The sequence below is a fragment of the Thamnophis sirtalis genome, unplaced genomic scaffold (genome assembly GCF_051295495.1).
Source record: "Thamnophis sirtalis isolate CommonGarterSnake01/CBP01778 unplaced genomic scaffold, rThaSir2_p1.2 scaffold_10, whole genome shotgun sequence".
Taxonomy (NCBI): domain Eukaryota; kingdom Metazoa; phylum Chordata; class Lepidosauria; order Squamata; family Natricidae; genus Thamnophis; species Thamnophis sirtalis.
Genome location: NW_028261390.1, coordinates 56,605,837 through 56,624,321, shown reverse-complemented (window position 1 = coordinate 56,624,321; position 18,485 = coordinate 56,605,837). Strand labels below are relative to the sequence as shown.

General features: G+C 36.7%; 1 long non-coding RNA gene across 1 annotated transcript; it reads left to right on the top strand.

Annotated features, from left to right (window-relative positions):
• Positions 1-3,418: 3,418 nt before the first annotated feature.
• LOC148043895 (uncharacterized) lies at positions 3,419-9,191 on the top strand. Its single transcript, XR_015697827.1, has 3 exons — positions 3,419-3,716; positions 7,554-8,020; positions 9,148-9,191. It is a non-coding gene; the product is annotated as an uncharacterized LOC148043895 (long non-coding RNA).
• Positions 9,192-18,485: the final 9,294 nt, after the last annotated feature.

The window sequence follows — 18,485 nt, the reverse complement described above, 5'->3', positions numbered from 1 at the left end:
TCATTTTCTAAGGGTTTTTTCCCCCCTCCCTCTCATCTTTAAAGGCGCACTGCGGAAGCCGAGGCGGGTGTAAAGATGCTGCAGTGAGCGTTGATTGGTTGGAGCGCGCTGGGATTTGGTCCGCCCCTTCTTTGTAATTTTGCGCAGCGTCGTTTATCCGTAGAAGTGACACTTCAATTGCCCTGGCAGACGGACGTCACTGGGCAAGTTGTTGGCAACGTCCTCACTTAGAATGGGGGGGGCATGACCCTGAACTGCCCACGTGCGGCTTTTTTTCCGATTAGAATTTTTAATCATTCTTTAAATTATAGGATTTGAACAAAATAAGAGCAACGTATTTTTTGTGTTCTGAGCGCTCAGAACTCAAATGCCAGATTAAAGTCAACCTTGGCAGAATACAGTAGTTTCCTTCTGTGTAAAAAGCATGCTCTTTATTTTGAGGTCAATGCTTGATCTTTAATGTTTTGTTTATCTCTTACATGACTGAAATATGAAAAAAACTATATTTAAATAAGTGTATAATCTGCTTTTATCCTGCAATACAGTTACATTGAAGTTGTAGGCAAAGAAATCCTAACTCAGGGTTGCAAGCAACGATATAATTGTAATTTTTGTTCAAAGGGGTGGTCATGGTATAGGAAATAAGATATTGTGCATGTTCTCTTTTGTAAAGAAAGTGAAACATTTAATAGAGATGATGACATGGTTTACATAACTGAAATACAGGTAGTTCTCGATTTACAACCACAATTGATCCTGAAACTTATGCTGTTAAGTGAGGCATTTATTGAGTTTTGCCCCATTTTACGACCTCTCTTGACACTTGTTAAGTGATTCACTGCAGTTACTAAGTTGCTAACACAGTTGTTATCTGGCAAGTCAACCACTGACTTGCCAAAAGGTTGCAAAAGATGTTCACATGACCTTGGGACACAGCAACTGTCATCAGTCAGTTGCCAAGTATCTGAATATTGATCACATGACCATCGGGATGCTACAAAAGTTGTAAGTATGAAAAATGGTCGTGTCACTTTTTCCAGTGCCGTTGTAAATTTGAATGGTCAGTAAGTGAACAGTTGTAAGTCAAGAATTGAATTGAATTGAATTTATTGCATTTATAGAACTACCTGTATAGGGATGTTTGTATTGTATGTGGAGAAGGCAGTCCTCGGTGCAGAGTCAGACTGGTTCATAGATTAGATCAGCACCTTAAATTGCACCTGAAAATCACTGGAAATCAGTGTAGCAACCACAGAATAAAGATTATATGATTGATGCAGATTTGATTTGATTTGCAGGGCCCTGCATTTGGTACCAGTTACTTTTCTTGTGTGGTCTTCAGAAATAGCCCATGTAGAGAGCCTTGTTTAATCAAAATAGATGGCAAACACTGCATGAAGCCAGTGCCCCAAATAAATTCACAACAGGATACCCGCCAAAGATAGACCGGTTCCACCACAAAACCGCGGTCGACTAAAGCGCGTGTCACTAAAGCGCGGTGACAAAACTGCGCCGTCAAAACCGCACGACAACAGCGTGCCGACAGAAGCGCGCTGTAACATAACCCTAAAAATAACCCTAAATCTAACCCTAACCCTAACTAAACCTAACCCTAAACCTAACCCTAAACCTTACCTTAAGTTAAATCGCGCTTCTGTCGGCGCGCTGTTGTCGCACGCTTTTGACATCACGGTTTTAGCGCCGCGGTGTTGTCGGCACGCTTTTGACTTTCGCGGTTATGTCGTGCCACGCGATAGACCATGATACCCCACATCCACCAGCACAAGCCATGGCTTTGCCTCTCTAGCAATGATTATGAGTCCAGGAGAAATCTATATCACAGACCTGTTCTTTCATGGTGAATGGGCTATCCTTTGTAGTATCACCAGACCCAGCAGACATCCTTCTTCACAAACTTCACCTCATCTTGATTGGGTTCAGCCTGTTTTTATCCCATCAAGCTAGGAACAAACTCCAAACACCAGTTCAATATACCCTGGCATTTCTGGTGCAGCCTGGGGTAGACACTTTCCCAGCCTTCCCTGCAGCCTAGATATTCTCTAGAGATCTTTCATCAACATATTAACCAGGCTTGACCTTAGCTCCTGAACCTATAGAAGAAGAGCTAGCTACTGCTTTAGAAACAGAGGTAGGTTCCTACCAGTTCGCACCTATTCGGTAGAACCGGTTCGTCAAATCTACCAAACCGGTTAGAAGAGGTTCCACCAGTGGACCCGGAAAGCAGGCCACACCTACAGAAGAGGTTCCAAAATTTTTTGAAACCCACCACTGGTCCTTGGATATGATTATTCTACACTATCATGCTCATATTTATAAAACTCAGTGCCTCTGTGAAAGGTAAGGATGACTACTGCGTTTGTGGTGCAATCAGAACATTGCGTGTGTTGAAGTTGTTTTAACGCAAACCAAAGATGCCTTTTAAAAAACAAGTTTACATCATATTCTTATGCACGCCAGTGCCATGTGTGAGGTAATTTAAGGTGGTTCTGACAAGTATTGTCGGCATCTTCATATCCGGTCACATTGGCGGCAAGCCACTCCCATCTGGTCACATCAGCGGCAAGCCACTCCCACAAAGGAGGCCACACCCACAGAGTAGGTTCGAACAATTTTTGAAACCCACCGCTGTTTAGAAAGTATAGGTGAAAAAGTAATGGATCAAATTTGTCGTGACTACCTTGTTTAAGTGGTGTCTATGAGTATATCTGAACATGCTCAAGCTTGGAATCTCATAATGTAATCGGACAAAACAAATGTAAACTATTATACATTTGTATGAAGATTGTACTTCATTTGAAAAGAGCGTCAATCTGTCTACTTTATGTACAAAATTATGTATGACATAACACTTGTTATAGTCTAGTTCAGATATTCCAATAATTCAGTAAGTATTAAAAAGTACACAACAACCAAAATAGAAATTGTCTTGTTTTCCAGGCCTGAAGCATCTGAAAGGGTAAACTATGCAGCTGCATTTTTCCAAAGTGAGATGGGTTAATAAGAAGACTGACACAAAGGTATTTTTTGAAAAGGAAACTAGAATAATTTTGTTTTGAGGAAGAAAAGACATTTTGCGCCCATTCCAGGAAGTTTCATCAGTTGTACTGGATGATGTGGGCGATGGGAAGACTGGTACTGACAGCTGAGACTAGATGGTGGGGGATGGAAGGGTAGGTTCTGATAGGACTATGTGTGGAGGGGAATGGAAGAATTGTGTTTCTTTGCAGTCATGTGGTCTAACACTCTGAGAACCATTGAGGCTATTTGGGGTTTTATATGTGCCTTCAGGGTCACCTGAATCAGGTGTGCAGACTTCTTGGAAGCACCAAAAGGACTGCATTGTAAAGTGGGGGATCCCCCCCCCACCCCATTGAGGGAGCAAAGTGTTCAATCTAATATAGCTGGACTCTTTGACATGGAACCTGTTCTCTGGCTGAATATAAGGCTGAAAATGATAAACGTTTTCCAAAGCAAGTAATAATAGATATAACCCAGACGAATACTCTCTGTATAATGCTGGCTAACAGGTTCTCAAAGGATGAAATGCTATCCATATTTGGCTTGCAGCTACAAACGTGAGGAGCAAAGCCAGAATATTCAAATTTTTTAAAGTAATTGGATGGAAAACAAGATTTTTCTGTATCAAACTGAAACGTGTGGAATGGAATACTTTATAAAACTACATTATATATTCTGTAAGTATCAATAGACACTCTTTTCATTACAACGATGATAGTATTGCATTGCAAACTGCATCTTTCATTATGTGTGTGATGTCATGACATATGTACAAAATGGACAAAGTTTGCATTGCAATGCCACAATGCTGCTTTTGTCATTTTGACTCCACCCAAACTCAAAGCCCGTTCTCTTCAAGGATGCCACTAATACTCTTTAATAAAACCTAAATTTACATCAGTTTTCTGAGATGGGTAAATAATGTTTTGATGGAGCAGCTTTGAGAATCACCTATATTTAATGTACATGAATATTCCAGCTAGGATTTTATATTTGGTTGAAAAAAAGGTTTCATTAGCCAAAACTATGTTTACAGTTCTCTGTATGTATTTGAGGCACTAACCCACTTCTTTATATACAAATACCTAACCCCCCTCTCCCACCCCCCAAGTGCCATACAACTTTCAACTGATGTGTTTGTAGGTACAGAAACATCCCAGCATCACTCCTATTCTATGAATGTTAATCTGTGTCATATTTTGGGAAGTTCTAAAATAAACAGATGTAGCAAGGAAAGAGTGACTTTAAACAGAGAGTATCTAATTTTACTAAAATAATATTCTTTTTATTTTGTTTTTCTGGATATGGATTAGTTTTAAAAACAATTACAAGATTCATACAAAATCTCCCCGAATTTTGTGTGTGTTTGTGTGTTTTAATCCTAAACAATAGTTTTGCCATCAATAGCTTAAAAACTTAAAGATTTCTTTATTCTGATCCCCCCACCGTAGATTTATTTGTGTAAAGGTACATATAAAACTAATTGAGCCTTCTGTATATACTAAGTGTTCTCTATCTCATAAATCTCCTTCCTCTTTCCATCAGAAATAGCAGGAGAATAGCAGGAGGAGGAAGAAAGATTGAAGGAGATTGAAGCAAAAGGCAGCTAGACTTGGAAGGGTACGGGTAGTTAACTTGGAGGCAGAGAAGGAAACTGGATAGACCATCCCCACTTAGATGTCAAATTCAGCTGGCGTCTTTCTCAAGTTATAGCTAATCTTTGAAAATATGCAGACTTCTCATGTGTCTTCATCCATATGGATCCCCTGGCTTCTTTTCAAAACTTCTACTTTTATCAGCCAAGTTAAGACAAATCCTCAATTCAGTTAATTATATTGGGGAAAATCCTAATCTTCCAAAAATAGATGTTATATAAAGTGTCATAGTGGAGCTTACTCATATACAGCTCACTCTTGTCATCTGCTGGAGTTTGATAAGCCCAATCACTGAAATTAAGCAGTATTAGGATAATTACCAAGTTAACATAATAAGCATCAGGGCAAGAATTCTATACATGGTCCTTTAAGAAAAACTTTACATGTTATGCAATATACATAGGCATACTTTTTCAATTATAACATGCCTTCCCTTTTTCTAAGGTAGGAGAATATAATATTCAATATAAATTATTATGTATCAAATAAATTATTATAGACTTTAGAAATGTGAAAGTCTTTCAGATCGTTAAATAATGGTTGGAGGAAGTTATTCAATTCTGTTTTTAGCTAGGTCTTTATGAAAGAAAAACCTACACCAGAGGTGGGTTCCTTACCAGTTCGAACCTATTCGGTAGAACCGGTTCATCAAATCTACCGAACCAGTTAGAAGAGGTTCCACCAGTGGACCCGGAAAGCAGGCCACACCTACAGAAGAGGTTCCAAAAAATTTTGAAACCCACCACTGGCAAGGATCTTGTAACTTGACAGCTTTAAGACTTGCATGCTTCAATGCCAGAGTTTCTGAATAGCTACTTGGACCGACCTAAGTACTAATTCATAATTTCATATCCGGTCACATGGGCAGCAAGCCACTCCCATCCGCCACATGGGTGGCAAGCCACTCCCACAAAGGAGGCCACACCCACAGAGTAGGTTCCAACAACTTTTGAAACCCACCACTGTGTCAGACCTGCCCCTAGGAAAGAAAGACCCTTGACTCTATTTGATTGAATGGATGCTCTTTTATTAAGGTTTAGTGGTCAAAGATACCACTAAAAGTATTCCTGCATAAAGTTACAAGGTTTTCCTCCTCCATGGCCTCCCCCCTTAACCAGACTATCAATGCCCAATAGCATTGGAAAGCACGTTCTTTCCTAGGCCACAACTTCCCCAATTCCTTTGCTCCCCTCCCTCAGTTTATGGCAGGATGTCAGCACTCTTAGCGAAGCATAGCGAAGTTATCAGAGCTGACAGATTATTTAATTGTCAGAATTTCTAATCTTAGGAGTATTCACATGCTATATTGTTTCATAAAAAATAAATTGGCTTATATTGTACCATATAATTGGGTTTTCATTCTGAATTACATCAGTGACGTGCGGTGAGGTTTATGGCTGGTGAGGCTAGCGGGCAAAAGCCGCCCTATGTCGGACACAGCGGCAGGGCGTTTGTACGCCCGGTCACTGTGTCCGCCATAGGGGCGGGACGCCTATGTCGGACACCGTGGCAGGGTGTTTGGATGCGCCAGCGCTGTGTCCGCCATAGGGGCGGGATGCCTCTGTCGGACACAGCGGCATGGCGCTCGGTGAAATTCCCAGTGGGAATTCCCAGTGGAATTCCCCTGGATCAGTACTGTAATGCATAGTAGGCCTTTATCTCATCTCCACCCAATATTATTCATCTTTGAAAATTATCTTTCCAAATTTTTATTGATTGATTGATATCCAGAGTTATTATTTTTCCGATTAATTCAAGATAGCCAACATATCCAACACGCTGTCCTCATCCTATTTTTCCCCACAACAGCCCTGCGAGGTGGGTTGGGCTGAAAGAGAACGACCAGTCCAAAGCTGGCTTTCATAGCCAAGGCAGAACTAGAACTCACAATCTCTTGGTTTCTAGCCCAGAGCCTTAACCACTAGGCCAAGCTAATCTATGGAATATAATATATTTATATTTATGATACAAATATTCCTTCCTCAGATGAAAGCTGTTATCTCTGCCAAGACATCTTTATGCCCAGTGACTACATTCTCTATGAACCATTAATCCAATCCCCACTGTTCTTTCCCTATTACTCTTTTTGTAAAAATAGACAGCTATGTAAAACATAACTTATTCTTGTACTTACAGCATTAAAACACTTACTTGTAACATCTTGAAGTTTTATATAAATTATAAGCTGTTAGCTCAAGTAAAAATCGTCTACTTACAATACAGCTAATCTCTGAGAGCAGAGAATCCATTTTCATAGAGAAATCTGATTTTGTTTCTCCTCAAAATACTGAAACAGTAAAATATATTTTAATAACTTTTAGTGCATTTTAATAATTTTAATTATTTGTAGTTGAGCTGAAGCTGAGACTCCAGATGTGCTACACTTCTGCCACCAGAAACCTAATCTTTTTAAGTTAGATGAAGTCCATCACTTCTGGAGGATAGCAGATTTTGATAAATGGTTGAGAACTTAATGTTATTTTCTGGCACACTGAAAATTCTTACTTACAGAACTACTGCAGGAAATGAAAGTAACATTTCCTAAATTATGGAAATTATGATTAAATGAAGAATACAAACAATATTGTTAATTCTTAGCAATATATTTAAAATATTTCTGCTACCATTGAAGATATTAATTTTTCCTATAAATTAGTACTTTGCACAGCATTGAAAGAAATACTAAGCAAAGCACCTAAGTCCAAATAAAGCACCTTTCTGGCAAAGTTTGCCAAATCGTTCCAATTTTTTTTTTCATTAGAATTGATATATACTGTATATATGTGTTACATTTTTGCTGATAAAACAAATGAAAGGAGACTAGTATATATCTATTTATCTCGTTCTTTTCTTCACTAGATCGGTGGCCGGTTCAGCCTAAGGAAATTACATTTCCATTCATAAAATATAATGTCATTTATAAAACTGGACTTCCATTCAGAAAAATACTATGTAGCAAGATCTCCAAAACCAAGCCAACTATAACAAAAGACTGAAACTGATCGCCCAGACTAAGACCAAAGTCTAAGAAAAACAAAACAAAACTTCCCTTACCCTCAATGGCCACACCACAACAAAAGAAAAACTTGTAACAGTAATTAAAATATTGCCTCCAGTCCCAAAATACAGAAGAAACAAATATGTATATACCAACTCACTGAAACAAAGGACTCAGAAGCATATAAAAACTGACTAGATCATCATTCAACTTTGCCAGCTGCCCCCAGGAATACACCTTGGTTTTGGGAAAATATACAGACCTCCTTTCCAAAAGCATCTTGCCTTGGGCCTGGCATACATATTACAAATAAATGTTTTAATAATTGGTGCATATCTAGCTATTATCTATCTATCTATCTTGATTATTTAACTTTTTTTTTTTTTAGTGTTTAAAATGTTTGTAGTTTTAGCTATGGTCAAAAATCAATAATGCTTGGTGCAGATTTCTAAAAATGCTTACTTATGTGAGCAGGATTGAAAGAAGAATTTACATTGCATTCAGTGGTGGGTTCCTACTGGTTCGGCCCGGTTTGGCCAAACAGGTAGTGGTTTGGCGGCCTGGGTTGCTGGAACCGGCAGCGACCCAGGCCTGCCACGCTTCCGAACTGGTTCTCTTCTTGGCTTAGTATGAATGTATTACAGTAAGGATAAGAAAGGGTTGTCTTATCATTTTCCCAATTCCACTGATTTCTGCTTGTTTATTTTTTAAATGTATATGCCACCGATCTTCCTATTGAAGCAACTCTTGACAGCTTACAAAGTGGAAAAATATATAAAAACAATTAAAATTAAAATTAAATAGAGATTAAAAACTCAGATGATAGACAGCATGATGGGGTCCTTTTTCTTACCTTGTTAGCCATTCCCCCCCCCCCCCCATCCTTCATCGTTTAAAATTTAAAAAGATTGGGCCTGATTGGTATTGACATCAGTAGCAGGCAGAATCAGGGGAGGCTAAACCATCTCCATCTCTTTCTGCCTCATCCAGTTCTGGGTGACTGGAGAAAAGTAAAACAGATACAGAAAAAGATTTATTAGAAAGTTTCTACCCTGTGGAGCATTTTTGTAAACTTTGGGATTTTTATGTTCTGTAACAATAGTGGACGAGTAGCTAATTTGGCCCTATATCACACTGGGATTAATTTTGAGGATTATCTGACTGGAATATGACATTCTAAATCACCCTCCACTCAGAAAAGAATCTCATTTAAACAAAGTCTTAATTCACTCTTGCATAGTATATCATGATATACTGTGCTATAGGGGCATTAAGACTTTTTTTACATGAGGGATGCTCATGAGGGATGAGCATCTTTGAGGGATGCTATGATTAAAACAGGCATCAGATGTGAAAAGTCTTACAACTATTTGTACAAAGAACCATTGGAACATGTGAAGGAATTAATGATGGAATGGAGATTGAAAGGTTTCTGATTTTTTCTTTTTGTTGCAGGTAATCTAATGGTAATATGGATATCCCCATAAATGTGATATCCATACATGGATATCCCCATAAATGTGATATCCATACAGGAACTATTGTGAATATTTGCTTATGACAAATATGAATATATGTATAAAGAAATTCTATCAAATCTTCAATGACCTCCTTCTAAGAAACTAAAACCTGGTTAGTGACATTTTAAAAAATTTGAGGAGGTGCAAATTGTATAACAATACAGTAAAAACTGCTGAGCATGTTTAAATTATATGGAGTATATGGTTAACTTCTACTGTTAATTAAACATTTCCTATACTTGGCTGGAGATATAATCATATGAACATGTGAAATCTCCATTTAATTTCTTACAAATCCCTCAACTGTTTTAAATCCCAAATTTTCTTTGCTTTTTCTGCAGTTAACTATCATAAGCTCTAGAGGTCCTCACTATATAGCTGATATCTAAACAGGGTTTCTATTAAAGGAAAATTAATTTGAAATTTCCTTCTTGCCAGGTGGCTGAAAGAAATGTTAAATGCTCCATTTAACAAAGGACAGAAACTTCATGATGGCATCACTACGACATTATTGTTTCAGAATGTCATTTGAATGTTTTCCAAATCCAAATGGAAGAAGCAATTTGCTTTTTAAAATGTCACTGCATTAGTAACTATGAAAAGCATTAATAAGACAAAGAAGTGTGCCAAATCAGTCTTTTGTCTATTTATTTTGACATCGTCAAAAAATTAACTGCACTGTTCTGGTCACAAGGACATGCCTGACCAATTTCTTCCATAACTGAAGTTGTCACTTTATACAAGTTGTCACTTTATATCTGAGAGGGAAATGTGTGTGTTAAAGTTACAGCCAATAGTGACATCAGTGAGATAGAGGATGAATAAAATAGAATGGAGGGAAAGTTTGTGGAAGTGAATAAGAACTTCTCTCCTTTTAATATACTATATTCCAGCAAGAATGTCTGCACTTTCATTGGTGAAACTGCAATATATAAGCAGATGTGGGAATTCTAAACTGGGCAAAATACAAAAAATAGAAAAATAATTCTGAAAGGAGAAATCTCAGTTCTGACAAATAACAACAACAATAGTAATAATATCAAAAGGCAGTTTTACTTTACATAACTTACGTCAGAGGTGGGTTCCTACCAGTTCGCACCTATTCGGTAGAACCGGTTCGTCAAATCTACCGAACCAGTTAGAAGAGGTTCCACCAGTGGACTCGGAAAGCAGGCCACACCTACAGAAGAGGTTCCAAAAAATTTTGAAACCCACCACTGGCAAGGATCTTGTAACTTGACAGCTTTAAGACTTGCATGCTTCAATGCCAGAGTTTCTGAATAGCTACTTGGACCGACCTAAGTACTAATTCATAATTTCATATCCGGTCACATGGGCAGCAAGCCACTCCCACCCGGTCACATGGATGTCAAGCTACTCCCACAAAGGAGGCCACACCAACAGAGTAGGTGCCAACAACTTTTGAAACCCACCACTGTGTCAGACCTACCCCTAGGAAAGAAAGACCCTTGACTCTATTTGATTGAATGGAGGCTCTTTTATTAAGGTTTAGTGGTCAAAGATACCACTAAAAGTATTCCTGCATAAAGTTACAAGGTTTTCCTCCTCCATGGCCTCCCCCTTAACCAGACTATCAATGTCCAATAGCTTTGGAAAGCACGTTCTTTCCTAGGCTACAACTTCCCCAATTCCTTTGCTCCCCTCCCTCAGTTTATGGCAGGATGCCAGCACCCTTAGCGAAGCATAGCGAAGTTATCAGAGCTGACAGATTATTTAATTGTCAGAATTTCTAATCTTAGGAGTAGTCACATGCTATATTGTTTCATAAAAAATAAATTGGCTTATATTGTACCATATAATTGGGTTTTCATTCTGAATTACATCAGTGACGTGCGGTGAGGTTTATGGCTGGTGAGGCTAGCGGACAAAAGCCGCCCTATGTCGGACACAGCGGCAGGGCGTTTGCCCGGTCACTGTGTTCACCATAGGGGCGGGACGCCTATGTCGGACACCGTGGCAGGGTGTTTGGATGCGCCGGCGCTGTGTCCGCCATAGGGGCGGGATGCCTCTGTCGGACACAGCGGCATGGCGCTCGGTGAAATTCCCAGTGGGAATTCCCAGTGGAATTCCCCTGGATCAGTACTGTAATGCATAGTAGGCCTTTATCTCATCTCCACCCAATATTATTCATCTTTGAAAATTATCTTTCCAAATTTTTATTTATTGATTGATTTATATCCAGAGTTATTATTTTTCCGATTAATTCAAGATAGCCAACATATCCAACACGCTGTCCTCATCCTATTTTTTCCCACAACAGCCCTGCGAGGTGGGTTGGGCTGAAAGAGAACGACCAGCCCAAAGCTGGCTTTCATAGCCAAGGCAGAACTAGAACTCACAATCTCTTGGTTTCTAGCCCGGAGCCTTAACCACTAGGCCAAGCTAATCTATGGAATATAATATAATATTTATATTTATGATACAAATATACCTTCCTGAGATGAAAGCTGTTATCTCTGCCAAGACATCTTTATGCCCAGTGACTACATTCTCTATGAACCATTAATCCAATCCCCACTGTTCTTTCCCTGTTACTCTTTTTGTAAAAATAGACAGCTATGTAAAACATAACTTATTCTTGTACTTATAGCATTAAAACACTTACTTGTAACATCTTGAAGTTTTATATAAATTATAAGCTGTTAGCTCAAGTAAAAATCGTCTACTTACAATACAGCTAATCTCTGAGAGCAGAGAATCCATTTTCATAGAGAAATCTGATTTTGTTTCTCCTCAAAATACTGAAACAGTAAAATATATTTTAATAACTTTTAGTGCATTTTAATAATTTTAATTATTTGTAGTTGATCTGAAGCTGAGACTCCAGATGTGCTACACTTCTGCCACCAGAAACCTAATCTTTTTAAGTTAGATGAAGTTCATCACTTCTGGAGGATAGCAGATTTTGATAAATGGTTGAGAACTTAATGTTATTTTCTGGCACACTGAAAATTCTTACTTACAGAACTACTGCAGGAAATGAAAGTAACATTTCCTAAATTATGAAAATTATGATTAAACAATTTTTGAAACCCGCCACTGACTTACATCCTGCAAAAATTTAGAAATGGAAGATACATTTTTTGACAGCCCATCCTTTCCAAAATAGTCCATAAAAGAGGCAGATAAACTGTCCAATATATGTTGTATCTGGAAACACTTCAGTGTAGTGTAAATATTCCCCTCTATTCCTTTGTTCTGTTAATTAATTCAGATAGTTATATTTTCTTCATATAAATCTTTAAAACAGTATCATTAAAACATTTCCCTTGGCGAAGATAGAAAGTTGGTGGGTGGTGGAAGAAAGAGGTGTATGGAGAGCGGAAGAGTTATATTGGGTTTCTATTTTCTGGGGCCTTGTTGACAAGAGGAATTGATGCAATTATTGTTTAATGCTGTATGGTGTTGGCTATGTACAGTATACATGTGAGTGTATGAAAATGAAAATAAAAATTTCATCTTAAAAAAAAAAACATTTCCCTTGGAGTTGTTGAATAGTTTCTATAATCTGAAATAGCCTTGTTCAGCCTGACAAACCTATAATGTATACATATTTTATTTTATTTTTTATTATTATTATATTAATTTTTTATTTTTTATTTTTAAAACAAACACAACACAAAATCTTCCTTCTTTACATACTGTAGAAAGTTGGTTACAAAAGTCTTTCGTACATCTCTTCCACAGTCATCAAGCATAATTCATATTAACTCAAGTATTTTAACTCAGATATTTATACATGTTACCTTTATCATACCTCCATTTTTATTTGACTATAATTGTTTAAATGTCCTTCATTATAAAATATACCAAGATTTAATACATAACCACATACTGGCATTTCATTTAATATTTCTAAAATCCTCCAATAACACTGAATCCTTATGTCCTATTCTAGCTAAACATCCATAATATTTAATAGTTTTCTAATCCTCTTTTCCAAATCACTATTTGCAATTTTCATCCAGTTTCCTTATGTTGTACCTATACATATATATAGGTTGTCATCATTATCCCTCCTTTATTTGACTATATCCTGTATCATAACATTTCCCCCCTAATAATCAAAACTTAACTGTATCTAACTTAGTTCTTTTTTATTAACCTTTGTATATAATCCAAAACGATTTCTAATCTTTCTTTCATGGGTACCATTCAATATTCATATCCAATTATTACTTATCATAACACTACACATTGTATATATTATTATCATTATCAATTATTTATTTAACTATATGTATTATCACTAAATTTCACTAAGTTTAACTAGTTTTAAGTTATATTCTTCCATCTATCAACCTGTATCTTTCCAATAACAAAACAATCTCATATCTTCTGCCATTTGTGGTACCAATCCTCTAATCATCTTCTCTAATCAGCTTTGTATGGACTTCTCTTAGCAGCTCCTTGCTTATAAGATCTCTATATAATCTTGATGCCCTCTTTCTGTTTCCTTATTCAGTTTGTCAGCAGTGTTATCAATGCTTTTGCTAATAGAATTTCTTTCTTTAAGTCCATAGATTCTTTAATTTTATCTTCTATCTCTTGACTTTTGGAATAGATTTCCTCTCCATTTAATTCCTCTTTCAGTATTCCATTTTTTCCATTTTCAGGAACAAACCAATTACCATAGATATCAGCAGGTTTAATCTCTTTATATTCATTTTCCACTTCGTTTTTTTGAGTTTCAATCATCCCGTTTTGCATTTGATGAACATTTTCAATTTTTTCATCATATTTTCTTGTTATGTGCTCTAGGTATTCCAGTTTTTTCTCTACTATATTTGATAATTTCTGTAGTTCTGAAAATATATTTTGCAAAGTTAAGACCGCTATTTTCTCTTGACATTGTGTTATTCTAACAAACACAGTTGCTCTAGCTTGGAAAGTTAATAAAATTAAAGCATAGATTCACAAAGAACGTTGTTTTCACCTTTCTCTGATTGAAAATATACTTCAAAGGGACATCTGTGTGTTTCCCTTCTTATCACTCTGTAGCCAAACAATAAAACCTTGTGCCAAGTTAAAACAATCCGTGAAAAAAAAAAGTTCCGTTTTGAATACACAAAGCTCCGATCAACAAAACCTCCCAGCCTTCAAGAAGAAACACTGTTAAAGAGTTTCTTTTTGTATTTTTTTTGTATTTCAAGTTAGAAAGAGGTCCAATCTTTAAATGAATTAGAAAAATACCCACAGCAAAAAAGAAGAAAACTTTAGTCTATAGATTACAGAGAGTCACAAAGAGAAAGTAGAAGAAAACTTGATCCATCCGTTTCAAAAGGTTTGCATAGATTCGATCCATGAAAATAGCATTTAAAAAGTGAGATAACCACCCTCCAAAACCATTCCAAATTTAATTACGCCGCTTGATTCTTCCATTCTTCAATTTAAATTGATTTTTAAGTTTTTATAGGCAGTCTCTTTTTTAAAACAATAAAAATTCCTCACCAGCTGGAAACACTTTCTCTTTCCATATCCTTTCGTTTTGGAGCTGCCCCGACTTCATCAGCCTTGACTCGAATTTTTGTCGCTGTCTTGAAGAACTTCCCTTGCTTCTTTCAGGGATTTTGCAATATCCCCAAGATCAGCAAGACATATTCTTCTTGTTCACCATCTCTTCGGAATGGTTTAGGTCCATTTGGACCACCCAGCAGCAAAAGTGTTGGCTGTGGTCTCAGAGCATTGAGACCACACAATCATATCGTCGCGACATTGGCTCTTCCTCCCTATACTTATTTATTTATTTATTTATTTATTTATTTATTTATTTATTTGTATTTAGTTTGTCAAACATGTGTGAGATAACAGGTATAAGTATAAACATGGACATGAACACAGGAAATGAGTACGAATAAATGGGGACAGAAGGACAGGGACGATAGGCACACTGGTGTGCTTATGCACGCCCCCTTACAGACCTCTTAGGAATGGGGTGAGGTCCACAGTAGACAGATAAGGTTAAAGTTATGGGGGTTTGAGGATGTATTACTATATGTAATACTATATGTATTACTAGAATTCAAATTATTGATGGCTTTTGACAATGCTAACTGGAATTCTGGTCATTGTAACCCCAACACATCTTAAATATTGCAATTGGGGGAAGGCAAGCCTTAAATTTTCAAAACCTTTAAGATAATGATGGGTATTTTAAAAAAATAATACTCATATAGGAAGTAGTCTCAAGAGAAGAATACATAAAAGATTGTTCATTATTATACAAAAACAATGCATATGAAATATATTTTATCTTCAAACATTTATGAATTTTGAAAGCAATCCATTACATATTAATTCATAAAAAGAATTGCTGTATCATCATTAGATCTTTTAAAAAATTACTTTAATTTTAGAAGGACTAAAGACAGGCAAATCAGATTTTTCAGTGCTGTTGTAACTCTGGTCACCAAGCAAACTTGTGATCGAGAACTACCTATATTATTAATCAGCTACATTAGAAACAATGCCAGTATAAATATCTCTTTCTACTCTGTATGATCGTTTGACCCTCCCAAGATCCTCCAATTGGGAGCAAATAGTGATTTAAATTAGGTTTAGCTTAGGTTGCAGTGATGTGAACACCTGAGGATTGTCAGACTGCAATAGCTTTTTTCATTTGAGGACAGATCAGTTACAGAATCTGAACCTTCGCATTCTTCTTTCTCACTATAACAGTGTTTCTCAATGCTGGCTGGGGAATTCTGGGAGTTGAAGTCCAGACATCTTCAAGTTGACAAGGTTGAGAAACACTGCACTATAACATTTTATGAAGCAGCAACAATCACTGTCCCTTGGCATGACTGCTGCAGTGCTACAGTTTTCACAATACTAGAGTTCCTGAGCAATAAATCAGGACCAGAGGTTCAGAAGGCAGTGATTCAGACCAGGGTTAGCTTTTCTGTGCCAGCTAATGAGATAGCAAACTAAGCCTGCCAATTTGGTTTTATGAGACTTCGGCAAAACTATTAAGAGAGATTATTTTTAGGTACATAATAATCTTCCAATCTGAACCATTTGTCCCAGGAGTGAAGTTTTCTCTGGACTAGTTCTTAATGAGAAAAATATGAAGTTCTGTAGTAGTAAACTTAGTTTGTTTTTATATCAATGCAATCATACTGAAAGTACCAAGAGATTTCATATTTTGCTTACTAAGAATGTCATTATGAGGCAAAATCATGCTACTACTAGCAAGCTACCAATCGTTTAATAAAGCATGCGCTAATTGACAGCTCACTGTGGACCAGAGTCTATGAGTTTTATTGTTTATCTGTGTTTGTCATAGAGTCTGATTTATTTATAATCTAAATCATCAAAGTGGTTTAGGCCTTTGAGAAACAGGCATATAGTTATTTTTTTCCCTTTATTATCCAGATATGATTGTTTTTGCCAATTACATTATTTTTAGACTGGAACAGCAATGACTGAACATCGTATAAATATTCAGTTATTACCATACACATTTTGGAATATTCTCAATTATTTAAAAAATATTTTTTATCATCCAACTCATTCAGTGTAAAAGAATTAGGCTTCTTATAAATTTCCTTTATGTTCCAAAAATCAGTAAATTGTAAATTAAAATTCCTGCCATTTCTTATTACAATCCAAATAAGCAACAAATACCGGTAAATGATACAATCTTATATATTGCAATTTGGGTTAATTTACAAGCAACATAAGCATTTTCTCTGAAACTTAAATGGAGTCTAAAAAGCACCTGGCTTCCTTAATTTGGATGCTAATTGATCAAATATAAGAAAAAAACAGATAGTGCATTACCTAATAGAGAACTTTAAATATTTTGAACTGAATTGTGTTGCAAATCAGTAACCAGTGAATGTATTATTAGTGTTGCATAGGTAAATCTGCTTTTTGGGACCATTAGAATTTCCAAGTCATCTTCAACCCTGTGTGGAGTGTATTGCAGTAGTTTAGACATAAGATAGCATGATCAGCTGTCAGGATTTTTAGTTAAAAAAAACACACCTATAACTGGACACCAATTGAAACTGAATTGGCAAAGAAAAGAAATATTGGGGGGGGGGGGAGAGTCCGAGAGTGGGTCACAGCCAAAAGTCAAAATAGTTCTGTGGTATGACAATATTCAAGAGGATCTTGGATTTGGGGGCGTGTTTTCATTTGATTATACTTTTAAAGTTTTTTTAAAAAAATATATGCATCTGTTAGTTTTCTCATTATATTTGTCAATAATTTCAAGAGTATTCTATCTAAGGGCTCTGGGACCACAAACAAAGGAGTTTGGAGACCATATGCATTGTGCCACTTGTTTCCTTTTTAAATAATGTTAACAGAATTTAGTTGGCGGCATCTCCCCTGTTGATCTCTAGGGTTAGAAAGTTCCAACTTATAAAGTCATGTCTGTCATAACTAGAGCTGAATTTACTAAAAATTATGTCTCATCCAGAAATAACTGAATTGGTCACAAGCTACATAAATAAAACTTAATCAATGTAATAGAAAGGTATATAAAATAGATTACATTGAGATATGGCTCTTGCTTGAGCCAAAAGTAATTACTGTCAGATCTTTATTTATCAGACCATTAATAGATAGACTCAGTGGGGTAACAGACATGGCAGATGGTATTTTTGTTACCTAGAAGTTGCCTGAAATATAATTAAAGACAGCAGATGGACTAGAATTGGAAATGGGATAATGTGCAAGGAGTATAATTTTATTTATGATGTGTATTGCCCTCTTCCTTCAACTCTGTCAACAAATTGTCCAATGTTGTTGTCTAAATCAGAGATCAATAGTTTTTCCTTTGCCAAACATCGAGGTCAGACATTAACAAGGGGAAACTTAAAGTCAACTTGAATTAGAATTGGATTAGTAAAAAAGGGGAGACAATGTCAACCAATACCCCAATCACACCACCATATGAGAGAGAGATTGGGAAGCGGGGTTATCCTCTTTGGCCAATGGATGTTAGGTTACTTTAGGTTGGATTGAACACTTTAGGTTGAACTGAACCTAACTGACTACTAGGCTGCTCCTCTTCATGGAACATCTCCTGCAGCCCACACTAAGCATATATGAGGTGCTCGCGCCCTAGTCTTGCTACACAGCGCCCTCACTTCTGATGATGTTGCAAACTAGAGAAAGTGATATGGAGGGCCACATGTTTGAAACCACTGACTTAAAACTCTTTTATGTTTCTTCAGTGTTACTATTACTATTGCATGAACAGTAATCAAGAACAAGGAAAGAAACAACTACAATGGCTAC